We start from the raw sequence: 17,992 nt of genomic DNA on the forward strand, positions 1-17,992 counted from the left end.
CTAAATTTTTATAGTCATGTGAGACTGTAAACCACATCGTTACTATCATTGTTCATAACCGCCGTATTGAAATCACTGATGTACAAAGTGTGAAGAATAAAGAAGTGATTCAAGTATGTTTTTATTTCAAGACTATATTGCTTGAGGACAAGCAACGCTCAAGTGTGGGAATATTGATAATGCTAAAAACGAACACATATTTCATAGCATTATCCCTCAAGAAAGACAAGATTTTAGTTGCAATTGTTCTATTTACAAGTGATATTCGTTTAAATAATAAAAGGTGAAGACAAAAGGCAGATTCAACGATTTGAAGACGCAAACGACCAAAAAGCTAAAAAGTATAAAGTACAAAGTACAATCCAAGTGGTTCAATATATTGATGAGAATCGTCTAAAAATTACAAACGTACAAGCCGCAAAACGCAAAGTACAAGATATTAAATTATACGAAAAGGCGTTCGAAAATCCGGAATCGAGACATGAACCAACTTTCAACACTCGACGCAACGGAGCTGAAAGTACAAGTCAACTATGCACAAGAATATAATATAATATTTAAATAATTTATAATAAGAATAATAATAAATAATAAAAAGTTGTTAATTGAGCATAGTTAAGGGGTCATAAGTGAAAATTTCAAATCAACATTTGCCTATAAAATGAGACTACGGAGAATGAAGAAAGACACACCTTTTTCCAATCTTCTTTCTATATATATGTAATTTATATTTATAATTATAATTATAATTTAAGTTTAATAATAATTGAGTTATTGTAAGAAATGTTTTACGGGTTTTAAAGTCGGAACTCTGTCCGTGTAACACTACGTGATTATTCACCACTGTAAGCTATGTTCTTCCTTTTTAAATTAATGTCTCGTAACTAAGTTATTATTATGCTTATTTGAGCCGAAGTAATCATGATGTTGGACTAAATATTAAAGTTTGGGTTATTGGATTTTGTACCATAATTAGGGTATGGACAAAAGACCGACACTTGTGGACATTAGACCATGGACCATTAATAGATGGGGGTATTGTCTAATCGAATGACAACTCTTTGGAGTTTGTCGAACCTATCTTCAAATTAGTTAATCTAATAATTATTAAATGATTATGCATGTCCTATTTAGTGACATTTATACGACATCTTTTACAATCATTTAATTAATCAATTGGGTTGGGTAATTTATTATTCATTCTGGCCAAGTGGGTAAATTAATAATCATGGACTAATTAAAACAGGGGTGGATTACATACAAGGGTAATTGGTGTAATTGTTAACAAAGTATTAAGACCTTGGATTACACACAGTCGATAACCTGGTGTAATTATTAACAAAGTATTAAGACCTTGTTACAGTTCGAATCCCCAATTAGTTGGAATATTTGACTTCGAATATAAGGTTAATTTGACGATAATTTTATAATTATGACCGATGAACTATTATGGGCAAAAACCAGATAGGTATCAAATAAATCCAGGACAAAGGACAATTAACCCAGCATAATAAATTAAAATCAAAACGTCAAACATCATGATTACGGAAGTTTAAATAAGCATAATTCTTTTATTGTATTTCTCATCGTACTTTCATTTACTCGCAATTTTATTTATTGTCATTTTAATATTGTTATTTATTTTACGCACTTTAATTATCGTCATTTATCTGTACACTTAAAATATAAAATCGACTAACCGGTCATTAAATGGTAAATCCCCCCAAAGTTACCTATAATTACTATATCTAGTTTAACTGCTTAATTAACTAATTTGACCTAGTAAGACACCCAATAATAGTGTCCACGGATCGACCTCCCGGACTTTACCTTAGCTATATTATTACACGATAGGTATACTTGCCTTTTGTGTTTTAGTTTAATTTAGGTGATTTCCTGTAGTAAATAAATATAAAACTGATAGTCGTTTCATACACACTCTAGAACACATCATTTGTATATAATTAAATATATAAGTAGTAGTATTATTATTATAAAAAGGGGGTTTTACCGTTTAATGACCGGTTTGTCGATTTTATATCTTAAGTCGCAGTTAAAACCTAATGTAAAATATTAAAAATAAATATAACTTAATTTAAGGCGTAAAGTAAATGACAATAATTAAAGTACGATAAATAAAATGACGATAAATGAAATTGCGATAATTAAAAAGTACGATAATTAAAAATGCAATAAATAAAATGATAGTAAATAAAAGTGCGATGAAATATGAAATAAAGGAATTATGCTTATTTAAACTTCCGTAATCATGATGTTTGACGTGTTGATTTTAGTTTAGTACCATGGGTTAATTGTCCTTTGTCCTGGATTATTCGATATGTCCATACGGTTTTGTCCATAATAGTCCATCAGTCATAAATATAAAGTGCGAGAGTCTTCGTCAAATTATCCTTATACCCGAAGTCAAATATTCCAACTAATTGGGGATTCGAATTGTAACAAGGTCTTAATACTTTGTTTAATGAATACACCGGGTTATCGACTGCGTGTAGTCCAAGGTTTTACTACTTTGTTAACAATTACACAAATTACCCTTGAATGTAATCCACCCTGTTTCAACAAGTCTATTGATTATTAATCCATCCCCGTGTCCGGTTAAATGAATGATTATTAGTACTTATAAATATCACGCTCATCGTGTCCGATTGAGTGTATGTGGTTATTTATAGGTACGTCCAATTGTAAATCTTTATATTAAATTAACGAACTATCATTTAGTTAATATAAATCCCATTAATAGCCCATAGTCTAATTTCCATAACTGTCGTTCTTTTATCCATACTCCAATTATGGTCCAAAGCCCAATTACCCAATCTTAATATTTAGCCCAACATCACGATTACTTCGGCATTAAATAAGCATAATAATAACTTAGCTACGCGACATTAATTTAAAAAGGTTGAACATAACTTACAATGATTAATAATAGCGTAGCGTTACACGGACATAATTTCGACTTACACACTTACAACATTCGCTAACATACCCTTATTATTATTAATCTTAAATTAAAATTAAAATTATATATATATATATATATATATATATATATATATATATATATATATATATATATATATATATATATATATATATGAGAGAGATTGAATTAGGATGGATAAACTCGACTGAAACTACGCCTTTTATAGCAATGTGGCCAACCTTTTTGCTCCATGCGATCGCATGGCCTGGGAATCCAGCTCAGAATTGTTTGTTTGCTAGTTTGCCGACGGTTTTAATATATAATATAATATATATATATATAATTTTAAGAATTAATTATATATTATATTATATTCATGTGCATAGTTGACTTGTAATTTTTAGTCCGTTGCGTTGCGCGTTGAGAGTTGACTCTGGTCCCGGTTCTGGATTTTCGAACGTCCTTTCGTACTATTTAATATCTTGTACTTTGTGTTTCGCGGCTCGTACTCTTGTAATTTCTAGACGTTTCTCATCAATAATTTGAATCATTTTGATTGTACTTTGTACTTTTTAGCTTTTTGGTCGTTTGCGTCTTCAATTCGTCGAATCTGTCTTTTGTCTTCACCTTTTATTATTTAAACGAATATCACTTGTAAATAGAACAATTGCAACTAAAATCTTGTCTTTCTTGAAGGATAATGCTATGAAATATATGTTCGTTTTTAGCATTATCAAATATTCCCACACTTGAGCTTTGCATATCCTCAAGCAATATAGAACTTGAATATAACTTTACTAGAATCACTTCTTTATTCTTCACACTTTGTACATCAATGATTTTAATACGGCGGTATGAACAATGGTAGTAACGTTGTGGTTTACAGTCCCACATGACTATACAAATTTAGATCCTTTAGGAAATTGGATCTTTATGAAAACATTTGATCTTTTTGAAAATTCAATCTAGCTTTTACCCTAGATAAGTTTTCTGGAATAACCCTTCACCGGTGTTTGCAAATTATTTTTGTGGGTTTTGTGGGTTTCAGTTTTGAAAATTTTAGCTCAAAAACTTGTGGTTTTGTGTCACCTACTTGCTAACCTTGTATTGGGAAAGCAACACGTCCAGTATACTTGCTCCGTATATTACCTTTCGGTAAACTACCGTCCGGTTGTAAAGGATAGCGTTGAACAAGCAACTGTTGAGGCAATGTCCCGTGACATGCTTTTGATTATGGTCTATATCGTGTCGGATGCAATTACTATCCTTTGTAGGAGCAATAGTAAAGATCACCCTATAGTTTTTTGATCTGGCACAAGGTCCTGTCTTTGACCATGCTATGCAACCACCGTTCTTACGGTTGACACCCAATTTAGTTCAGGTGACCTAATGAATTCCAGGTGAATTCCTAGGATTTTACGTTCAATGGTAATGAACGCATTAAAAATAGGTTTTCAAAAAACAAATCGGTTTGTAATTTTGATCAAAATATTTTCTCGTTCAAGCTCGAGTTTAGATATCATCGAATTTCATGAGTTTGTGATTCTCAATCTTTAAAGTCAATCTCAAGGATTGAGTAATATCAGGCTTAAAAGCTGATTTTTGATCTTTAAGTAGATTATCCTTTCTGGAGATCTGATTCATTAGTCTTATAAGATAATTTGCACGGTGCCCCCCAATTGTACGAGACAGATCCTCTCATGGTTAGAATAAGTCTGACCACTTGGCGACCCTGTTTGATGCTGAGGTCCGTGGATTTCCAGCTGATTTTTGAGAAAACTTTTAACAACTGGTCTGGACGACAATTTCCTGACCTAAATCAAGAAGCGCGTGTATTTTTCTCTCGGAAGACTTTACTTCCTTTTATATTACAATAAACTGGGTAAAACTGATAAATATCGTTCAAAACAAAAGTATCTTCAATTATTTGTACAAAAATATGTGTCATATGTTCTAAATAACTTGGTAAATTTTTCTCACACTTGGCTTTTATTTTCCTTTCTTTGCCTTTTTATTTTTCTCTATTCCATTTTAAATGAATTCTAACATTTTGGGTTGTTTCTCAATTTATGTCCTTTCCAAGGTAACAATAATTTCGGTGTTAACACCTAGTTTTATCGTTCATAAATATGTATAAACATGATTTTGAGTTCATTTATTTGAAAATTTTGAAAATTTTTACTAGAATTGGTAGTCAATATTTAAGACTAGGGCTGTTCTTTATTATCAGAGAGCACTAGATTCTAATACAACTACTGCGTTACTAGTATTTTTAATGGTAACCAAGTGTTTAATATTTAAAATTTTAAAAATCCGAAAGAATTTATCCCCTTCCCACACTTAAGATCTTGCAATGCCCTCATTAGCAAGAAATCAGTAACAATTTAAATTATTGAGGGTGATTAGCGTAGAAAAATGATTAAATTTTACCAAAGTTTCCAATCATATTGGCGTTTGTTTGTTGAATGATAAATGGTGCACTTCATTTGTTCATTCCGTCTGTTGTTACATCACATTTGTTTTTCGTTTTGTCGTCAAAATTAGTAGCTTTTGATGAACTTAATGCCAGTCTTTGAAAATGCGCTATTTTACCCTGTTGTGTACAATTGACATCCCATACAAATAATAACATGCATGGTAATTTGAAATGGGACTTAACATCCCACTTTCAAATCAAATATGAAATATTAGTACAACATAATAAAAAAATTAAAACTTACATTAAAGTATCACAATATTATATGTTTTAAACACAAGTAAATAAAAATAATAAAAGATAAAAATCACCAACGGGAACTATATCAATCTGGATAGGGGTTCCAGTTCATGTCGCCGGGCGGGTTCCACGGTTGGTTATAGGTGTACTGATAGGCCTGGTTAGGGTTGTAGAGAGTAAATGGTGGTCGCATATCGGGCTGGTGTGGAGGATAGTAAGCAGGTCGGGTCGGTACGTAGTTATTTGGTACCTGAGGTGATAGCTGGCTCATGATCTGATGCTGATGATAGTGCCATCTATCATGCTGTTGTTGCCTAGAATGCTCGTACACATTCTCGGCGTGTCACTGCTCGAACTGACTATGTCTAGCCTCGTTTGTCATTTCTACCTCATCTATACGTTGGTAAACGTCAGTCATAGCCTCCCTAATGACATCCCTAATGTCATCCGGTTCCTCCATTTCCTCATCTGAACCTCTCTCTACCTGTAGATGACGACCATCATATGGTACTACCTGATTGCGTCTGCTCTTTAATACCTTTGCACCCTGATAGACCTTCAATCCTAAAGTATCAACCTGTTCCCTACACACCATCAGTGGACCCCCTTGATCCCTATCTACACTCAAATACTCTCCAATGAGAGTAACAAAAATACCTCCTCCTATTATTCCCCCGTCCTGTATTCCTGCCACCATTTTGGATAGATAAAAACCAACACAGTAGGGGATATTAACAAAGCTTCTAGGGTTTCGAATACACTTAAGGTAAAATAAATCGTGTAAGGTCATCTTCTCCTTGTTTTTACCTCTTTGTGTAATTGAATTAGCTAAAAATCTAAGTATAATACGTAGCTCTGCTTTGTTAATATCTAAATAGGAGTGTCTTCCTCCCAGCGTAAAAACATTATAATTTGACATACGCCTCCAGACGGCGTTCGCGTCAAAATTCCTATCTACCCGCTCTCCATGATAAATCAAATTTGTACAATCGGGTAGTAGTAATTCACCAGGAGTGTAAATCTGTAAAGCCCTGGCCATGTCCAGCATGGACATCCTGTACATCCTACGGCCAAGTAAAAATCTAAGAAAACTTCTATCATCTAACCTAACTACATCCGCATTAAGTGATATAGTACTCATAAGCTCAACACACCATTCCTTATATACAGGCCTATGAATGGTGAATAAACGTTCCCAATCGGGAAAAGAAGAGTTGCCATACCTTTGGATCAGATGCTATCTAACTGAGATAACTAGTTGGACCCTTTCCAAAGGCTCCCAATCGATTACCCTCGGTACTTCTACATTTTTCTGTACCAGTTTAAATTTGTTACTTTGATAAGTCGGGTAATCTCTCCAACTTCGATCAAATCTCAAATTAGGATGCAACTGTTCTTCATGAATCGTTGGGTGTTCTATTATTGGATGAATCGAAAATTTAACGTAGGCATTAACATATTCTTGTTGCGGATCATAGTATGGTATGTGTTGATCAGGTTGTTGTTGTTGTTCCCGTTGTTGCTCCTGTTCATATTGCATTTCTGGTTCAGGTTCCGGAGCAGGTTGCCTAGATGATGATGATGCACCATCAGTATCGGTATATCTCTGCAAAACACATTAAACACAAAATTTGTGCATCCAAATATGCATTAGTGTTAGAAAAATAACAACTTGAAACAACTACAATAACATGTTCAATCAAAATTAAACTTATACACATTTTCACAATTTTAACAATTCTACACTTTTTCAAATAAGCATTTATGAAAATGTTTACAAAGTTCATAAGCATTCAACTCAAATAACATGTTAAAATAACCATTACTAGCAATTAAACAAGTTTCAAATGGCATTTACATCAATTTAATCAAGTTCATGAATTTTAGACTTAAAAAGTCCACTTTAATTATCAAAAATCATGTTTAGGATCAAAGTTTGGATCATTTAGCTACCTAAACATGTTACACTACTTAATTTAGCAATAATTCATGACAAAAATCGGCCATAACCTGTTTATATCAAAAAGCCCCAAATTGCTCAAGAACACAAACCCTAGATTTCTAAAAATTTTGAAGTTTTTGTCTTCAAATCATGTTAAATAGCATCAATCTTGGTTATACATGCATAATATACTAACAATTTAACTCTAATTACACTAAAAATCAACAAAATTAAATTAGGTAAAAATTAGCTCAAGAACACTAAAACTGAAAATTTAAAGAGTTTAGGGGTGAAATCTTTACCTTTCTTGAAAAATTTCTTAACAAATTCATGATTAAAGCAAGAAATTTGATGAATTATGGTAAAAAATGGCGAATTTTTGAGAGTGTTTGGGAGTATTTTCGGGTATGTGTGTGTGTTTTGTGTTGAGACAGAACAGCGAGCTGCTCTTTTGTTCCTGACCAAATTTTGGCCTCCATGCGACCGGAAGGATTTGAAGAGGAAACCCCATGCGATCGCATGGGGTCTGATATTTTTTTTTTTATAAAAACCTTTAACTAATAAAAACATAAATTAATAAATTTTAAAATTTTTTTTCTTTTTTAGGATGAGGGCGTTTCGGATCGTTGTCCTAGTCCGTCTCTCGACAAAATTTTAAAATTTGTCACTTTTTAAGCGTTGTTTTAAAAGTAAAGATTTTTGGGTTTTTTTTAATGTTTTTGGCATACTTTAATTCAATAAGATTAAAAATAATGATAATAAAATTTCTCGTCCCGCCCTCGGGTAAAGCAATTTCAGTTCAACGACCTAGTTTTCAACTCACGACGAATTTTAAATATCAAATTCTTAACATAATGAAATAAAGTAAATTTTTGTTTTTAAATTCACACCAAACTTAAATTTAAAATGCATAAAATTTCATATTAATATTATTAATATTTTTATACATTAATTTTCTAAACTTATATTAAAAATATTAATTTTTAAAATATTTAAAAACTTAAATATAATGATTTAAAAAGTTTACAATAAAAAAAACAAGATAAAAATTAAAATTAAAAATCTTTTTGGTCTTTTATCCCACTTTAATCAATCAAATATTAACAAAAATATACGCCCCTCTTTTCGGTAAAGTAATTTCGGCTATATTACCTAGTTTTACTCCTGACGAATTTTTGAAATATTTTGGATTGATTGATTAAAGATATTTATACCTTAAGAATAAACGGTAAATTTCGCAGTGGTGTAATAAATTTTTGTATGATATCAATAATTTCGGTTACGCATACCTAATTTTATTGAATACCAATTTAATACTTTATAGAAAATGATTCAGCGTTTATTATCAAAAGGTTAAAAGCAATAAAAAACAAAAATAAAAACTGTACATACTTACCTGTGAGATAGAATTCTCAGAGACCTGCTTTAGCCGACTCATAAGAGAGTCGTGTGATTTGGTTTTCCATAGCTACATAAGCGTAACCTCGATTCTTCAATATCTTTTCTTCTAAACATATGAACGGTCCTTCGCTGCATAGAGTAGCAAATTCGGTATTTGAATATATTTGATTATTTGAACATTTACCTTCGTGTGACAATTTTCCGCATTTATGACATCTTTCAAGGTGTCGTGCTCTTCTTTTTGTTGCGGATTTTGATTTTCCTTTACCAAAATGTGTCTTATGATGATCGTTCCTGAGTTCTTTCCTTACTTCGTCACATCTGCCTCTTATTACTGACACCAGGTCACTCGGAAGTGTGTCATTATTATGTTTAGTAATCAAAGCGTGTAGCATTAGACCATGGTTCAAATCAAAGGAATTCTTCATCTCGTAAAACCTAAAAAAAATAAAAATTCAGAATGGAGGGAGAAGACTTGTTCTTTAGGGTCTACTAGGGAAAGACCATTCGGATTCCATTCTCGAGAACTACACGAAAACAGAATATGTATCTCTAACAGAAACATATATTACCCATAAAAAGACTTGATTCTCCCCACACTTAGTTAGCTGTGGTGTCAAAATTGTGATTAACTTCGTTGTCAACTTCAATCGGACCATGTATGTAATGTTTAACTCTATGACCATTAACTTTAAATTCAATTCCATTTGAATTTATTAACTTTATTGTTCCATATGGGAAAACTCTTTTGACTATGAATGGTCCAGACCATCTTGATTTCAATTTTCCAGGAAATAGCTTGAATCGTGAAATGAAAAGAAGAACTCTGTCTCCTTCTTTAAATTCTTTTGAACTTCTGATTCTTTTATCATGCCATTTCTTCATTCTTTCTTTATAGATTAACGAATTTTCGTATGCTTCATGTCTTAATTCTTCTAATTCGTTTAATTGACTTAACCGTAGACGTCCGGCTTCATGTAAATCAAGATTACATGTCTTCAAAGCCCAAGATGCTTTGTGTTCAATTTCTACTGGAAGATGACATGCTTTTCCGTAAACGAGTCTAAAAGGTGTGGTTCCAATTGGAGTTTTGTAGGCTGTTCTAAAAGTCCAGAGTGCATCCTCCAATTTTATGGACTATTCCTTTGGATTTGATCCTACGGTTTTCTCTAGAATACGTTTTAAAGCTCGGTTGGTATTTTCAACTTGTCCACTTGTTTGTGGATGATAAGCAGTTGCGATTTTATGAGTTACTCTATATCTTTTAAGAACTTTCTCAAGTTGATTATTACAAAAATGAGTACCCCGATCACTTATTAAAGCTTTCAGTGTTCCGAACCTAGCAAAAAGACGTTTTAAGAAGTTGGCTACAACTCATGCATCGTTAGTTGGGAGAGCTTGTGCTTCCGCCCATTTAGATACATAATCAATGGCAGCGAGAATGTAGAGATTATTATGAGATTTTGGAAATGGACCCATAAAGTCAATACCCCAAATGTCAAATACTTCACATACTTCAATGACATTTTGTGGCATTTCATCACGTTGACTTATTTTTTCGGCCCTTTGACAAGAATCACAGGATTTTCAAAGAAGGTGTGCGTCTTTGAAAATTGTAGGCCAATAGAATCCAGCATCATAGACTTTCCTTGCTGTGAGTTGAGGCCCATAATGCCCTCCTGTTGGTCCTGTGTGACAATGATTTAAGATTTGACTAGCTTCATCCCTAATACACATCGGTGTATTATTTCATCGGGACAACTTTTAAACAAATGTGGATCTTCCCAAAAATAGTGTTTTATATCACTAAAGAATTTCTTTCGTTTTTGGTACGACAACCCTTTTTCAAGGAATCCACATACTAAGTAGTTTGCATAGTCTGCAAACCATGGAATTTCACTATAATCTATCTTCAATAGATATTCATCAGGAAAGTTATCTTGTATGGCCGATTCATTTAGAACTTCTAATTCAGGATTTTCAAGACGAGAAAGATGATCAGCGGTGAGATTTTCTGCTCCCTTTTTGTCTCGGATTTCAATATCGAACTCTTGTAAGAGTAAGATCCAATAGATTAATCATGGTTTGGCATCTTGTTTCAAAAATAGGTATCTAAGAGCAGAATGGTCGGTATAAACCACCGTTTTTGCTAGAACGAGATATGAACGAAATTTGTCAAAAGTAAAGACAATAGCAAGGAGTTCTTTTCAGTAGTTGTGTAATTTGTTTGTGCTCCTTGTAACGTCTTACTAGCGTAATAAATAGGTTGAAATCATTTTTCAATCCTTTGTCCTAAAACGGCTCCCATTGCAAAATCACTTGCATCGCACATGAGTTCAAATGGTAGATTCTAATTTGGAGTTATCATGATCGGCGCATTAGTGAGTTTTTCTTTAAGAATATTAAAAGATTTGATGCATTCATCCAAAAAGATTAATGGAGCATCCTTTTCTAGGAGTTTATTCATAGGAGTGGCAATTTTAGAAAAATCTTTTATGAAACGTCGGTAAAAACCGGCATGCCCTAGAAAACTCCTAACTCCTCTAACATTGGTGGGATGTGGAAGTTTAGCAATTACATCTACTTTAGTTCTATCCACTTCAATTCCTTCCTTTGAAATTTTATGACCAAGAACGATGCTTTCTCTAACCATGAAATGGCATTTCTCCCAATTAAGTACTAGATTTGATTGTTCGCATCTAATAAGCATTCGTTCAAGATTGACTAGACATGTTTCAAAAGTATCACCGAAAACTGAAAAGTCATCCATGAAAACTTCCATGCATTCTTCTATCATGTCGTGAAAAATCGCCATCATGCACCTTTGAAAGGTTGCAGGGGCGTTGCAAAGTCCAAATGGCATGCGTTTGTAAGCAAAAGTACCATAAGGGCACGTGAATGTGGTTTTCTCTTGGTCCTCGGGTGCGATTGGAATTTGAAAATATCCAGAAAAACCGTCAAGAAAATAATAGCAACTATTTCCGGCTAATCTTTCCAACATTTATCAATGAAAGGTAAGGGAAAGTGATCTTTTCTGGTGGCGTAATTTAATTTTCTATAATCAATACAAACACGCCATCCTGTTACAGTCCTAGTAGGAATAAGCTCATTTTTCTCATTTGTGATGACAGTCATGCCACCCTTCTTAGGTAGGCATTGAGCTGGGCTTACCCATAGACTATCAGAGATTGGATAAATTAAACCTGCATCTAGCAGTTTAATAATTATTTCTTAAAAACATCTTGCATATTAGGATTTAGTCTTCGTTGGCGTTGCAAATACGTTTTATGACCTTCTTCCATAAGGATTTTATGTGTGCAATAAGAAGGACTTATTCCTTTAATATCATGAATCTTCCATGCAATAGCTGGTTTATGAGCTTTTAGCACAGAAATGAGTTGAGATTTTTCATTTTTTGTAAGAGAAGACGATATTATTACAGGTAATTCAGATTCACCATGTAAATAAGCGTATTCCAAATGGTTTGGAAGTGGCTTTAACTCTAATGTCGGTGGTTCTTCTATCGATGATTTATATCGATGTTTGTCTTCCTCTTTTAGCATTTGAATTTCTTCTGTTGTTGGTTCATATTCATTAGCCATGAGTGCGGCTAACATTTCAGCTTCATCAATTGGTTCAGTTCCTTCTCCTAAAGAACATTCTCCTGTTCCTTGTAATTCTGAAAATTCTTCTAACAATTCTGCATATGAATCTATAGTTTGAATATAATAACATGTATTATCTGCAGATTGCGGTTGTTGCATGGCTCTATCAACAGAAAAGGTAACACTCTAGTCCTCTATACTTAGGGTCAGTTTCTTACCGAATACGTCTATTATTGCTTTATCCGTGTTTAAGAATTGTCTTCCTGATATGAGAGGAACTCAAGAATCTTCTTCCATGTCCAGAATAACAAAATCTACTGGAAATACTAAAGTACCAACTTTAACTAGCATGTTCTCCATTATCCCTCTAGGATATTTTACTGATCGATCGGCTAGTTGTATGCTTATTCGTGTTGGTTTTAATTCTCCAAGGTCTAGTTTAGCGTATAATGAATACGACATTAGATTTATACTAGCACCTAAGTCTGCCAATGCTTCTATTGAACTAAGATTACCCAGAAAACATGGAATTGTGAAACTTCCTGGATCTGATAATTTTTCTGGTATCTTATTCAACAGTACTGCGGAACAATTTGCATTCATAGTAACAGCCGAGGGTTCTTCCATTTTATTTCTATTTGTGATTAGATCTTTCAGGAATTTGGCATATCTTGGCATTCCTGAAATCACATCAATGAAAGGAAGATTGACATTTATTTGTTTAAACATATCCAAGAATTTGGATTGCTCGGCTTCAAGTCTTTCTTTTCTCATTTTACTCGGGTAAGGAAGTGGTGGTTGATATGGTTTAACATAAGGTTTAGCCTTAACTGTGTTATCTTCATTAACCTTTTCAACTACCGGTTCTGTTTCCTTATCTTGCTCAGGCTGTGGTTCCTGTAGAGTAGAAATAGTGCCATCAGAAATTACAGGTATTTCAGGTGGTTTAAGTGTAATACCACTTCTCGTGGTAATAGATTTAGCTGTTTCATTCCGGGGGTTAGCATTTATATCGCTAGGTAGATTTCCCGGTTTTCTTTCACCTATCAACCTTGCTAGGTTGCTCACTTCTTGTTCCAGATTTTGGATTAAAGCTTATTGATTTCTAAATGCTTGAGCATTTTGTTCATTCGTTTGTTTCTGAGATGTGAAAAATTGAGTTTGAGATTCAACTAGCTTCGACATCATGTCTTCTAAATTTGGCTTTTTATCATCGGTTTGTGGTGGTTTAATTGGAAAAATAGGTCTTTGCTGGTTGTAAGTATTATTGGATACTTGTTGATTGCTAGGACCTTGTTGATTGTTGTATGGAACATTTTGGTTATAATTCTGGTTTTGATTGTAGATTGGTCTTGGCGGTTGATAATTATTCTGATAATTATTTCTAGGCCTTTGGTTCACGTATGAAACATTCTCTCTTTGTTCCATTGTTTGTTCAATACTGAGACAATCTTTTGTCAAATGTGGTCCTCCACACTGGTCACAACTAATTCGTATTGAGTGAATATCCTTAGTCATCTTTTCCATTTGTCTCTCAACAGCATCTATCTTTGCGGAAATGCAATCAAAGTCATGGCTAGAATCGGCTTTAGCCGCTTTAGATGATCTAACGATATCTTTTTCTTGATGCCACTCATGTGAGTGGGAAGCAGTGTTATCAATAATTTTGTAAGCTTCAGTTGCGGTTTTCTTCATAATGGAACCACAGCTGCTATATCGATGTCTTTTCGTGTAGTGATGTCGCATCCTTGGTAGAATATTTGTACTATTTGATAAGTGTCTAAACCATGTTGCGGACATCCTCTCAATAACTTTCCAAATCTTGTCCACGCTTCATATAGAGTTTCATTTGGCTTTTGTGTGAACGTAACAATATCTCCTTGAAGTCTTACGGCTTTAGATGCCAGAAAGAATTGTTTAAGAAATTTTTCAACTAAAACGTCCCATGTATCAATCGCCCCTTCAGGTAACGATTCTAACCAATCTTTGGCTTCTCCCTTTAAAGTCCAGGGAAATAACATGAGATATATCTGTTCATCCTCCACTTCTCGGATTTTAAATAGAGTACAAATCCTATTAAAGGTTCAAAGATGTTCGTTTGGATCTTCCTTCGGCGCACCACTAAATTGGCATTGATTAGTTACCGTGTGTAGGATTTGTCCTTTAATTTCATAATCTGGCGCATTAATGTCTAGTTGAGTAATTGTGTGACCTTGGCCAGTGCGTTTAGCTCTCATTCGGTCTTCCATACTTAGAGGTTCCAGATTTTTCATTATTGAATTTGTTGAATCTGAATCACTAAAGGATTCTTATTTAATGGTTTCTTCCTCGACAATCTCTGGATGAGTGATTTGTGGTTCAGGAGGAATGATTAGTGGTTCAAGATCACTGAATTGTCCCTGAATATCCTCAGAATTCTCAATTGTGAGGTCGGATTCAAAAAATGGATTATCGGAAATTTGAATTGGAGTACTTGGTCGACTGGATGACGATTCTAAAGAAAAATCAACGGCGACAATATTGGCTAGATGTCTTGATCGAGTTACAGGTGGTGAACGTTTTGCTCGGTGCATTCACTGAATATCCTATTAGTTATAAAAGATAAAAATTATATAAGTTATCAAATTAATAGACTTTTCTAATTTTGCCCACGTTTCGAATAGCCAATAGATGCAGCAGGTAGCCAGGACCTTTTAAATCGGAAGCCCACAACTCGCCACTAACAAATCCAACTATTACTACAAACCAGAAAATTTTGGATACTTATCAATTTAACCGCTTAAAATAATTTTTCGTTTTGAAATTTTAGAGAAGAAATAGAAAATTCTATGTCTTAAAAACTAGAGCGTAGAGAAATAAGAAAGAAAAAGAGCGCGTCGAAAAACGTCGAAAAATAAAAGGCCGAAAAATAAGCGTCGAAAAATAATATAATGCAGCGTCAAAACTTAAAAGTCTAAAAACTAAATATTAAAACTTACGTCTAAAGGTATTAAAGCTTAAAAGGAATTCTATATCCAAAACCGTAATAACTTAAAAAGGTACTAAAGTCTATTAGATATTAAAGCGATGAGCGACGTCGTAAAATTCTAAAGCGTCTAAATTTTAATCTAAAGAAAAAGCACTTAAGGGATTTTACGGCAAAGCCTAAGAGTCTAGAAATAAAAATAACTATGGCAAAATACTAAATTAAAAACTAATTACGAGCGATAAAAATAAATATTACGAATAAATGATTAAAAAGATACAAAATTTAAAAATAAAACTTAAGGTTATAAAAACTTCGATCACCATCATTACTCACTAACTGTTACTCCTCCTTTTCACCTTGAGCAACTTTCGTAACCCACCTGCTACAACCATCGAACCAACACCAAACCCATTTCCATATTTCCATTTAAACCACCAAGAAACCCACTTGAAATCGTCACCACCCTTCTTCTCTTCTACCTCACCTCCATCACCCTCTTTCTTTTTATCCTCTCCTCTCTAATCCTTCTTTGTGAACAAACATTAAGCACCACCACCTTCATCATCAACAGCCACATACTCGCCACCATTATCTTCATTCGAAGATCAAACCTGCTGCAACTATAAACAACCACGACTACTTTGCTGTGAACCGTGGAGCAACACAAATTGCAAAGGATATGGGAACATGGGTTGAAACATGTAACGTGATAAAACAACTGGAATACATTCATTGTTTAAAGAGTTGTTATCTCCTTTTGCTTTCTAAAAAGGTGTAACATATAATAATAAATCAATGGGTATCCAAGGAAAACTAGTGGGTTCCAGTTATTTTTTTTTTCTCTTTGCCGATTCAAATTATAAAGTATCATATTCGTTGGGCTTTTGCTTACAATATGGGCTAAGATTCAATTCGTTGGGCTGCTGATCCAAGCTTCTGTTTTCCACTAACCTGTCGAACCACAAACAAAAACCCTAAACATCACCGTCACTGTATTACGTCAGCCTTCTACTTCTGGTTTCTATTCTGATTCAAGCAAAGAAGAAATTACAAGTTAATGATGATAATAGTTGATGAATGATGATGATAAACAATTTGATGATGAGAAATGTTGAAGATTATGGTCGTTGATGATGATGAATAGAATATGATTATGATTTATAATTAGGGTTATGATCTATAATTATGATTATGAATCACGATTATGATTATTATTTAGAATGATGATGATGAGAATGTTATATGATAAAATGGTGATGAACCAAAATAGCTGTGAAATTTATATTTGGGTTTAGAAGAGAAGGGTAATAAAAAATTCGGATTTAAGTAATTGAACCTGTGAAATAATTCAAGAAGGTATTGAGTAGAGCAAAGGTTAGTGACGAGTGTGGGTGTTTACGTTATTCAGAAGGTCGCAGGTTCGAGCCTGCACTGTGACATTTTTTTTTTAGAAAAGGGAGAAAGAGAATCAGACAGTCACATATATTAGGGTAAATATAATTGGGCTGTGATTTAGATGAGGAAGATAACAGACGGACAGATGGTTAGACGTGTTGTGTTAGATCGAGAGATCTCAGGTTCGAGCCCGGGCGGAGACACTTTATTTTCTTTTTGGAAAAGATTGTGAGGTAGTGATGTGTGCAGAGGTGTATACGAAATAGTTATATATTTGTTATGAAATACTATTAAATACGATACAATTTTACACAAGTTATTTATTTATTTATAGAGTGGATATACCTAAACCTTGCTACAACACTTATAGGCAGTGTACCTAATCGTACAGTAGTGTAGTTTTTAGTAAGTCCGGTTCGTCCACAGGGAACTAGCCAATTTTAACGCTATATTTTATTTTAAACTATATTTGTATATAATTAAATATATAAGTAGTATTATTATTATTATTATAAAAAAGGGGGTTTTACCGTTTAATGACCGGTTTGTCGATTTTATATCTTAAGTCACAGTTAAAACCTAATGTAAAATATTAAAAATAAATATAACTTAATTTAAGGCGTAAAGTAAATGACAATAATTAAAGTACGATAAATAAAATGACGATAAATGAAATTGCGATAATTAAAAAGTACGATAATTAAAAATGCAATAAATAAAATGATAGTAAATAAAAGTGCGATGAAATATGAAATAAAGGAATTATGCTTATTTAAACTTCCGTAATCATGATGTTTGACGTGTTGATTTTAGTTTAGTACCATGGGTTAATTGTCCTTTGTCCTGGATTATTCGATATGTCTATACGGTTTTGTCCATAATAGTCCATCAGTCATAAATATAAAGTGCGAGAGTCTTCGTCAAATTATCCTTATACCCGAAGTCAAATATTCCAACTAATTGGGGATTCGAATTGTAACAAGGTCTTAATACTTTGTTTAATGAATACACCGGGTTATCG

Source organism: Rutidosis leptorrhynchoides, chromosome 3 (genome assembly GCF_046630445.1).
Source record: "Rutidosis leptorrhynchoides isolate AG116_Rl617_1_P2 chromosome 3, CSIRO_AGI_Rlap_v1, whole genome shotgun sequence".
In the NCBI taxonomy this organism is placed as follows: Eukaryota; Viridiplantae; Streptophyta; class Magnoliopsida; order Asterales; family Asteraceae; genus Rutidosis; species Rutidosis leptorrhynchoides.